The following is a 10244-nucleotide window of genomic DNA, read 5'->3' as shown; positions in this document are numbered from 1 at the left end:
AAAGGATGAGGTCCAGATAAGGCTCCGGGTTCAGACGGTTTATCTCAGAAAGTGCTGATAGAGGGAGCAGAGGCTCGGGCATTGCACAGCACTCTGTTAATGTTTCACAGATATATCTGCAGCCCTCATGAGCCCCTCTCGGAAAACTGATCTCAGGGAAGTGATCCAGGACCAAAGTCCGGCAGGCGTCGCCCCCACCTGTGATGAACAAGCCCGTGGTGATTGGTGACGTACGCCTCGCGCCCGGTGAGATCCACGCGGCGATTCCTTTCTGATCTGACGCAACTTTACAGATTCAACACGTCACCTCGGAAAGAGAAAGAAGTGTGCATCTGCTGTCCAACGTTGGTTTCTCTTCAGAGAGGTCGCACAAAACTTCATCTCCTCATGACCCCAACAAACTCACGCCAACTTTCTGAAGCTTCGAGTCCTGCTGGTGAACTCTCAGATGGGACACCGATGTGTCAGCGGTGACATGACGACGTGTTGTTCGGGTCCGACACTTCTGACGTCACGCTGCTCGTTCGTTTTCTCGTCTTCTGACGACTCAAAGCGTTTTGGAGGACACATCGGACATGTGGCTGCAGGAGCTGGGGATTAAACCCCCGACCTCCACCGCTGAGCCACAGCCGCCTCAATTTCACAACCAGCCAACACGCCCCCCTACAGTCTCTTTTACATGCGTTGTGTTTCATGTGTGTTCTTTAGCTTTTCATGTTATTTTTATCTTTAAAAAATTAATTATTGGCCTCTCCGTCTGAGTCCGTCTCTCCGGACGAGGACGCGGAGAAGAAAACCACTTTTCCTGTCAACTCAAATCTGCATTTATAATTTATTCAGAAACACTTAAAGCTTGTTTTTTTTCCTCGGCTGAGACACCTCAGGAAACCTTCAGCCGTAAACAAAGGTCATGACAGTAAAGACATTTTGTCCTGCAGTCATCTGGTCCTAAAATACACGGCGAGCACACGGAGACACAGCTGCACCATCAACAACCTCTGCGGGCAACATGAAGCAAGCTAACTTTAGCACCTGCTAGCATGCCGCTGAGCGCAGCCCGCCGCGCGGCTACGCTGCAGGAGTGTGCGCACTGTAAACACTCGGATGTTAATCGAGGATCGAGGATCGTATCCTGACGGAGCGGCTCTGGAAGACACCCGGACTCTGTCTCAAATCCTTCACTGCGGTGTGAAGCTTCAGCTAATCGTTTCGAGTCTTCCAAATATCTCGCTCTACCTCGTCTGCTGTTTTTCGAGGCTGCACAGATTCTTTTGTTCTCTGCGGCGGCCTGCAGCGGCCTGCAGCGGCCTGCAGCACGCCCCTCACACACTCTTACTAATCACAGCTGATGTCATCGCAGCCGGGTGGACGCTGCCTCGTTAATTATTAAGAGACCCATATCACACATTAGCAGTGAGATAATCGGCCGGAGCAGCTCCGAGCTCCCATCAGAGCTCTGAGTTCCACCCGGACTGGAAACCTTTTTATTTGAAATCTCACAAATCTCTTCTCAAAACTACAGATTCTTTTTGGGATTTGATTTCATATTTCTTTGGCCTCGTTAAGTAAAGACGTAAAATACAAAATAATCCCGTCCACACACGTCCAGTTCTCAGAAACGTCTTTGTCCACATGAAGACGCAAGACGCGGCCAAATCAAAAACAGGTGAACATTTTTTTGCCGATTCTTCTGATTCATTTTCCAAGCTGTTCCACAAACACGAGGAGCGAACCGAGTCTCGTCCGAAACAGCGGCGTTTGAGTTGGGGGGTTTGTTTTGTCGGCGTGTTCTATGAAGCAGCAGTGACCGTCCAATCAGACGTCTCCGTTTGTCCTCACAGTGGAAGAGTCAGCGTCACGCTTGAGAGGAGTTTTACTGAAGGCGTCACGGAGACATGTGAAGCCTCTGCAGGCACGTTCTCACGATGCTGCGATCTGATTGGTTCACGCGGCAGGTGAGATAAACTTTCACCCACAGAGCTCGGCTCACGTCAAAGTGCAGATAGATCTCATGAGAAACATCTGAAACTGATCGCAGACATGATAACTGTCCCCATTAGAAACAGACTGACAGTCTATCGCCTCTATTTCTATCAAAATAGAGCGAGAGAGAGAGAAAGAGAGAGAGAGAGAGAGAGAGGGTGTGCTAAGTAGGTAAGGAATCAGCTGCAAGAGAAAGTCGGGGATTCGTTTAAAGTCTCCTCTTTCATTAAACGTCGGTCTGGATCTGATGGTCTGACGGGGTCTCGCTGTAGTCCGGCTGCACGCTGAAGACGGGCTTTGAACACAAACCCAGGCTGCTGACAGACGAGTCACATGATCCCTTCGTTGGCGTCTTCAGCCTCTCTAACGGGAGTGCTGCACGACTAGTAACAATCAAATCCAGGATGCAGGAGACTCAATCCAAACTGTGCATCGCCTACATTACCCATAAGCCACCGGGCTGGCTCAGGCTGGTGACTCAGTTAAGACGTCTGGCTGTGTGAACGGTGTTATGGAGGATTAGTACCTAAACACAGAGACCTGCAGCGGACATTCCTGGACTCCGGGAATGTCTGTGCACGTTTTTATAGAGATCCATCTGTTATCGCCTGATTGGCTGCTGGTCGTCTCACGACCTCAGAGAGCACGCTGGAGGTCATCACGATGGAGGTTGTCTTTGTGTCTGAGTCTCAGATAATGGCCGACCTTCAACGAGACATGCGAGCCACAGACTGCTCCTCGGAGGCCGGCGTTACTGATCTGTGGTTTGTGCAGTTTCACACAGGAAGTGAAGAACATGCAGGAAGGAGCTCAGAGACAGAATGTGCTCAACCTCTTCCGTGCTCTCACTCACGTCAGCATCTGTTACGTCATTGACTAAAAGGTTTGAACTTTCACATCGATGCACGGAGTAAAAGAAGTAAATAAAAGAACGTCTTTTGACTTTTTTATGTTAAGATGGTGAAGTCAGACTACAGCTTGTCTCTACAGACACAGTCACACATGTACAGGGGCCCAGAAGGGACAATCGAGCAGCTTTACATTAGGAGAAGACTGAGTTTTATTTTGAAGGGACGATGAGCAACATAACTTTAGGAGAAGACTGAGTTTTATTTTGAAGGGACAATGGAGCAGCTTCACTTTAGGAGAATGAGTTTTATTTTGAAGGGACAATGAGCAGCTTCACTTTAGGAGAATGAGTTTTATTTTGAAGGGACAATGAGCAGCTTCACTTTAGGAGAAGACTGAGTTTTATTTTGAAGGGGCGATGAGCAACATAACTTTAGGAGAAGACTGAGTTTTATTTTGAAGGGACAATGGAGCAGCTTCACTTTAGGAGAATGAGTTTTATTTTGAAGGGACAATGAGCAGCTTCACTTTAGGAGAAGACTGAGTTTTATTTTGAAGGGGCGATGAGCAACATAACTTTAGGAGAAGACTGAGTTTTATTTTGAAGGGACAATGGAGCAGCTTCACTTTAGGAGAATGAGTTTTATTTTGAAGGGACAATGAGCAGCTTCACTTTAGGAGAATGAGTTTTATTTTGAAGGGACAATGGAGCAGCTTCACTTTAGGAGAATGAGTTTTATTTTGAAGGGACAATGGAGCAGCTTCACTTTAGGAGAAGACTGAGTTTTATTTTGAAGGGGCTATGAGCAACATAACTTTAGGAGAAGACTGAGTTTTATTTTGAAGGGACAATGGAGCAGCTTCATTTTAGGAGAATGAGTTTTATTTTGAAGGGACAATGGAGCAGCTTCACTTTAGGAGAAGACTGAGTTTTATTTTGAAGGAACGATGAGCAACATAACTTTAGGAGAAGACTGAGTTTTATTTTGAAGGGACAATGAGCACCTTCACTTTAGGAGAATGAGTTTTATTTTGAAGGGACAATGGAGCAGCTGCACTTTAGAAGACTGAGTTTTATTTTGAAGGGACAATGGAGCAGCTTCATTTTAGGAGAATGAGTTTTATTTTGAAGGGACAATGAGCAGCTTCACTTAAGGATATTTAAGTCTTGAAGAGGTCCAACGGCTCTGGCAAAACGTCAACGTTATTAAACCGCCGTGTTTCAGCTTGTGACCTTCAGATGACCCTGATAAAGGTGACAATCCGAGACGGGTCGCTCTCCTTTGTTCATGAAGTGACGCTTCACACTGGAGCTGTTGGAGTGTCGAACTAATCCAATTGTTGCGTCGCTCTCACGTCGATAAAGTTGACCACACAGAAACGATGACTTCAACAATATTTGAGCCAAACGGCGGCGAGCGCTACAGTAAAGCGAGGGGGGGCGGATAAATCCTGTCACCGGTGGACAAAGCCTTTTAAAACAGCTCAGCACTTATCAAAAATGGACACCTCGCTGGAATGACAGCTGATCGGATCTATGTTTAGCATTCACAATACAGATGGGGACTTATAAACATTTCAAATGTCAAAGGTCACGGGGAAGCTGACCTCTGGGTTTGAGCGCCCCGGAGGATTCATTGTGATGCTAATCCTGTTTGATCCAGTCGGACCCTAAAATAAACCCCCGCGCTCTGAAGAATGAGCCGTAATCCCCCGTCAGCGAGCCCGTGCGCTCCTGTGCTGAGCCGCGAGGTTACGTCACAGCGCGAGCCGCGGCTAACACCATCATCAAATGAGAGCGGATGAGGATCTCCCAGCAGGTACAACACATATCATCAAAGGATTTCCAGAGATGATTTGAAATGTTGTTGGGGGTTTTTTTTCCCATGACACATAAACAAAACAAAAGCGCGCCCGTTGTTCCGTTAAAGTGCGAGCGCTGGAACGCAGAATGAGTGCAAATTAAAGGGACAGTTCAAAGTAACTGGAACACTTTCTTTTTTTTTTTTTTTAAGATTTATTTTTGGCCTTTCATGATAGAGAGAGAGGAAAGTGGATAGAGCCGGAAATTAGGGAGAGACATTCGGGAAATGAGCCACAGGCCGGACGCGAACCCGGGCCGCCCGCGCGAGGAGCATAGCCTCGCTACATGGGACGCGCGCGCTGCCGCTGCGCGACCTGCGCCCCAATAACTGTAACACTTTCTTGCACTGATAAGACGAGACGATGAATGCCACTCTAACGTCTGCACAGTAAATATGATAATACAGTCTGCAGCCAGGTTTAGCTTAGCTTAGCTTAGCTTAGCTTAGCTTAGCATGACCACTGCTGCAACCTGAACTGAGAACTCTTTCGTCCCAGTTAGAAGAGTTTCATGTTCTGCAAACCCAGAATGCAAAGTTCTCCCGTGTCATGGCGTAGCTTGCTGCTCTAAGCATGGTCACGTGTTTTTTTTTTTTTTTTTGGACTGAAAGGTGGTGACGGACTCTTCGGCTCCGGGCCAATCAGGCGCCAGAACCACAGCGCCAACGTGATTACTTCCCCATGCAATGCAGGATGCAATTCTCTGTTGCAACATGAAGCATGTTTCCATCAGGATAAACTCGTGTTTTTGTTTTTAATCTATAGACATCCATCACATGTTCTTTACATTCTGACGGCTGATTCAATCTGCAGTAAGAAGCTTTTAAAGTCCCCAAAAAAGCTTCTTACAGCTCCGGTGTCGTCGTGCAGAAACTCAAATGAGCTGCATGTTTCAGTGCAGCTCGGACAGCCATCAATCAAAGCGCCAACATGGCCCGTTAAAGTGGAGCGTCCTGATTGGTTATAACACAAGCTCTGTAATGAGGATTACCCTAAATGTTTGCACATACGTGACTTGTTCTATACGTTCCCCAACGTAAAGGCTGATTAAAAAATCCGTAAGAAGCTTTCAAACTGAAAAAAAAAGAAGAGTTGGAGAGCGTAGAAGGGCAAACGCATCTTTTCTCTAAATGCACTGTGGCGTCATTTAGTTATAAAACAAGCTCTTTAATCAGGATTACCTCCTGCCTCTAAATTCTATAGCCACTGGTTCTATACATTTCCCACCATGGAGGCTGATTGAATTTTAGAATTTGCCATAAGAGGCTTTTAACCCAAAACGCTCCAAGGTCCAGATGGCTCAACTTGACGAGGGTAAAGAAATTGGGGTTGTGATCTCTTTAGCATGTAAGGGCTGCGAGGAAGCAGCTCGAGGCCGCCGGGCCGTATGTGCGGTTCAACATGTATGTCCTGAACGCGGCCACAATCCTCTTAGGCTCCGGTCCAACTCTAACGTACATCTGCAGTGATCAAATGAAATGTATTTCTGAGCTTAATGCTCGGGGATGTAAAGCCAAGGAGAGGAGAACACTGCGCTGCGATGTGAGGATTACAAGGGCGCTTCATTCGGGCCGAGCGAGCAAGAGAGAGAGAGAGAGAGAGAGAGAGAGAGAGAGAGCAACAAAAGAGATCAAAAGTGGCACAAAAGCTGCCGCCAAATAATTCAGCTGAATGTCTCCGTCAGCTCGGCTTCCTTGGCTTTTAATCAGAGGTCAGACATCTGGCCTCCCGGCTTTTCATGTAATTGCTCTTCTTTTCTAAAATGGACAAAAACATCAAATCTATAAATTTGATCCAGTCCGCAGTGATTAACTAAATGAGCTCTGTTGTTAATCTATGAAATAGGGATCCATTAGAGGAGATCACTCAGCATCTTGATAGGTTATAAACCCTGGTGTGTGTGTTGGTACACACACAAAGGAGGTCACCGATACACATAAGACCCTCTCGCTCTCGTTATTCGGACGACACATGGGGCGTGCGAGGACGGCTGCGTCCGCGAGTCGGAGCCGACAGATGTCAGGAGATGATCACATTGATTAACGATCGTAATGGGATCATTGAGCTCAATCCTGCATGTTATATATGTGGCTGTAAAGTGTCACACATGAAGAAAGACCCGTGTCCACAGGAAAGCACTTCAGAGAAATGTCTCGTGATGTCATCATCTTATTGTGAATTTCTTTGTTCGAGAGATGGATTAAAAACATGCTAATTCCACTCATTATCCGTTATGTTTGACTTTTATAATTGAGAGCTGTCAGTCACGTGACCTGAGTTCATGTCCTGCAGGTTCGTCTGGATCGCGGTTGGTTACGTCCTGACTGCGGAGTCTCATCTGCAGCAGCCGCCATGTTGGAAATGCTGTCTCTATCTTCTGTCCTGACTCTAACATAAAGGCACACGATCGTCCTCTGCAGAGCTGCAGCAACATGCAGCTGGGATGCAGAGCTTTATTGCACACGCAGCATTAATGTTTGCTCTGATGCATTGTGTGCATCACTTTGTTTCCCCTCTTCAGGCACAGTATGCAGGGTGGTTGTTGTTGTTGTTGTTGTTGTTGTTGTTGTTGTTGTTGTGGTGCATGCAGCTTCGAGTCAAACATCTTGTGCATGCATATGCAACTGTCTTCAAATCCTTGAATGGCTTAGCCCTTTCCTAAATTACCGACATGCTCACTCAGTACACACCGGACAGATCCCTGAGATCTTATAAACAACAAACACGTCCTGTCACACAAGCTTGTTTCATAGTTAGCTTTTAATCATTTTAGAACGCTAACTTTCTATTTAGTTTTGGATTCTTGTTTTTGCCTCGATTCTCTTATTCTCTTACGTTATGTCATTGTTGCACATTATCTTTGTTATTTTTCTGTTTTAAAGCACATCGAGTCTCTGCAGCCTGTCTATATAAATACATTTGACTTGACTTATGCACAAAAACATCCTCAGCTGCTTTAATATCCTTTTAAGTGACTGAACAGGAAACATCGATCCTCTGACATTCTCGAAATGCTAATGAGATCTGAGTCATGTACTACGGTGCTGCCATCATATTTAATCTACAGCACATGCATGAGGAAGTGCAGCAGCATACAGAACAATCAGACAGAGCGTGAAATTACCTATTTTTCAATTACGTTCATGTATGTCTAATGGCGGAGTGGAAAGCAGTGCGGGGTGCAGTGACAGGGCAGCGGGAGATGATTTAGATACATGTTCGCACAGAGCCAGGGACTCTGCTACGTGAGCACAGCCAATTCAAATATAGCACGGACTCCTGGGAAAAAGTTTCCTTGAAAAACATGATTAATGGCCGTCCAGTGTGTTTCAGCGAGGCGACATGGCGTGACTAATGCAAACAGGTTTTCTGATGCAACAGGGCAACCTTTGCCCAGCAGGCGAATCCAGAAATCACATTTTTATTCCAAACTCCTTTGTGACCTCAAGAAGCAAAATATCTGTTCAGTCTTCGAGCTGCTTTCAGACAATATTTAAACCCGAGACGTGAATCCAAAACCAATTTTTCTTTCGTGGAAATGTGAAGGTAAAAAAAAAAAGAAAGACAGATCAGTCTTTTCTTTTGTTGCATGAACAGCAGAGAGTAGGCTGTGTAAATTTGAGGCAGTTCTTTGAGCAAACAATGATATAACACTGTACAAACAGTGACGGTATCACAATGTGTTGCAACCCCGTGACACTTCTCAGAACTGTTGGCTAATTTTGGTGCACAAGGGCCAGGTCCCTGTTGAACTCAGCCTTCCCCAGTGTTTATTAGACTTCTGGAAGAACAACAGCATAGCTACTGGAGACTGTTAGACTTCTTATTTTAGATGAATGACGTCTAAACATTAGTCTGATGTCTTCCTTCTGGGTCTGTGTTCAGGCAGAGTGCTTCTTTAAGTTGGATTTCAAAGGTCTAATCTGTAAGATATCTACTGAATAAAAAGAGAAAGTGACCTCTCCATATGATCAGACATGAAGGAAACCTGCTGTGTTGAAGCTTCTCTGACAACAATGCAGCAGCCAGTATGTCCTCCTTCTAACTTTAGATTCTGCTCCTGAATGCTCTGGATTTGTTTGGACCAGAGAAGGTAGGCGGGGCTTTGAAGGCCGTTTTGGACGCCCCTGGGTTTGCCAGATATGAGAGCAGTTATCAGGTGAACAGGTGTTGCAGCGATGGAAGCGGGCAGTGGAACTGCTTCAGATAGAAGTGATTGTACCCGAGCTAAAAAGCCTCTGCATGTTTCTAATAAGCTCCAGCAGCAGAAAGCTGCTCAAACTAGGATCAATGTTGGAGATGAAACATGGAGAGAGGTTAGAACACAGAAAGCTTTACAGACCCATGCAGAGCTGGCTAAACACTGAAGCTACAGTGTCCACCACATGCAGAGCTGGCTAAACACTGAAGCTACAGTGTCCACCACATGCAGAGCTGGCTAAACACTGAAGCTACAGCGTCCACCACATGCAGAGCTGGCTAAACACTGAAGCTACAGTGTCCACCACATGCAGAGCTGGCTAAACACTGAAGCTACAGTGTCCACCACATGCAGAGCTGTGTGAGCATCCACTCTCGAGGGGAGTTTACTGCATACGCTTCACTAAGCCAAACAAACCAGCAGCATGCTTAAGGAAGAGTCACATCGCGTATATCTAGCTACGTTGTATAAGTTAGTTAGCATCAAGCTAGTATGGCATCTGTCTGTCATTGGAAATCAACAACAAAATATATCTGTTAGTTACTATTAGAGCTAGGCCTATGTATGTTTGACAAAAAGCACACGTCAGGACCAGTAGCATATGTTAACTTTAATGTTGCTAGTTAGCTCAATAGCGGGTGTTGCAATGCTTTTATAGGTATGACCAATGTGCTCTCATATCATACTCAAAAATGTTGGTGAATCTAGTTTACATCTGGAGATTTTTCGCATACACAAAATGTTTTAGGCCAACTAGGATTTCAGGATATACGACATACTATTTATAACTGTGATTATTGGATAACTATCAGCTATAGAAAGAAGCCTGACTAATCTACAGAGAGACACAAAGCAGAATAAATGTGATTATTTACTATGAAGGAAGCAGCTTGATCAAGATTATCAGTTAAAGTCAAGCTAGCTCATCAGCTAGCTCATCAGCTAGCTTGAATGTTGCTATGAGCTAGCTCGTGAGCACTTGGACTGACTATCAGCTGGGTGGAAAACAGTTTGTGCTGCAGTAACAAGTTTCATGGAAAATACTTGTGCACACATGCTTGCAGGTAAATGCTAATACTATGACGTTAAACATCATGTTTACCATGAGATTGAACTTTCCCTTGTCAGGGAAATGTTTGCAGTTAGTTGAGAATATAGAAAACAAAGACGGGCCGCAGCAGCAGAAAGATACAGGAGCTCTTTTACATCCTGGTTTCTTTTCACATTCAAAACAGCAACAAAGGAGCGCACGCGACCATAACACAAATTTGCAGGTGCACGACTGCAACAAGGCTAAAGAGAGACAGAAAAGTCAGTACGCTAATATCCAAAGTATGTGTTTGTCTGA

The sequence above is a fragment of the Symphodus melops genome (genome assembly GCF_947650265.1).
Source record: "Symphodus melops genome assembly, contig: scaffold_348, whole genome shotgun sequence".
NCBI lineage: Eukaryota > Metazoa > Chordata > Actinopteri > Labriformes > Labridae > Symphodus > Symphodus melops.
The sequence above is the reverse complement of the archived record's forward strand: the minus strand, read 5'-3'. Positions refer to the sequence as shown.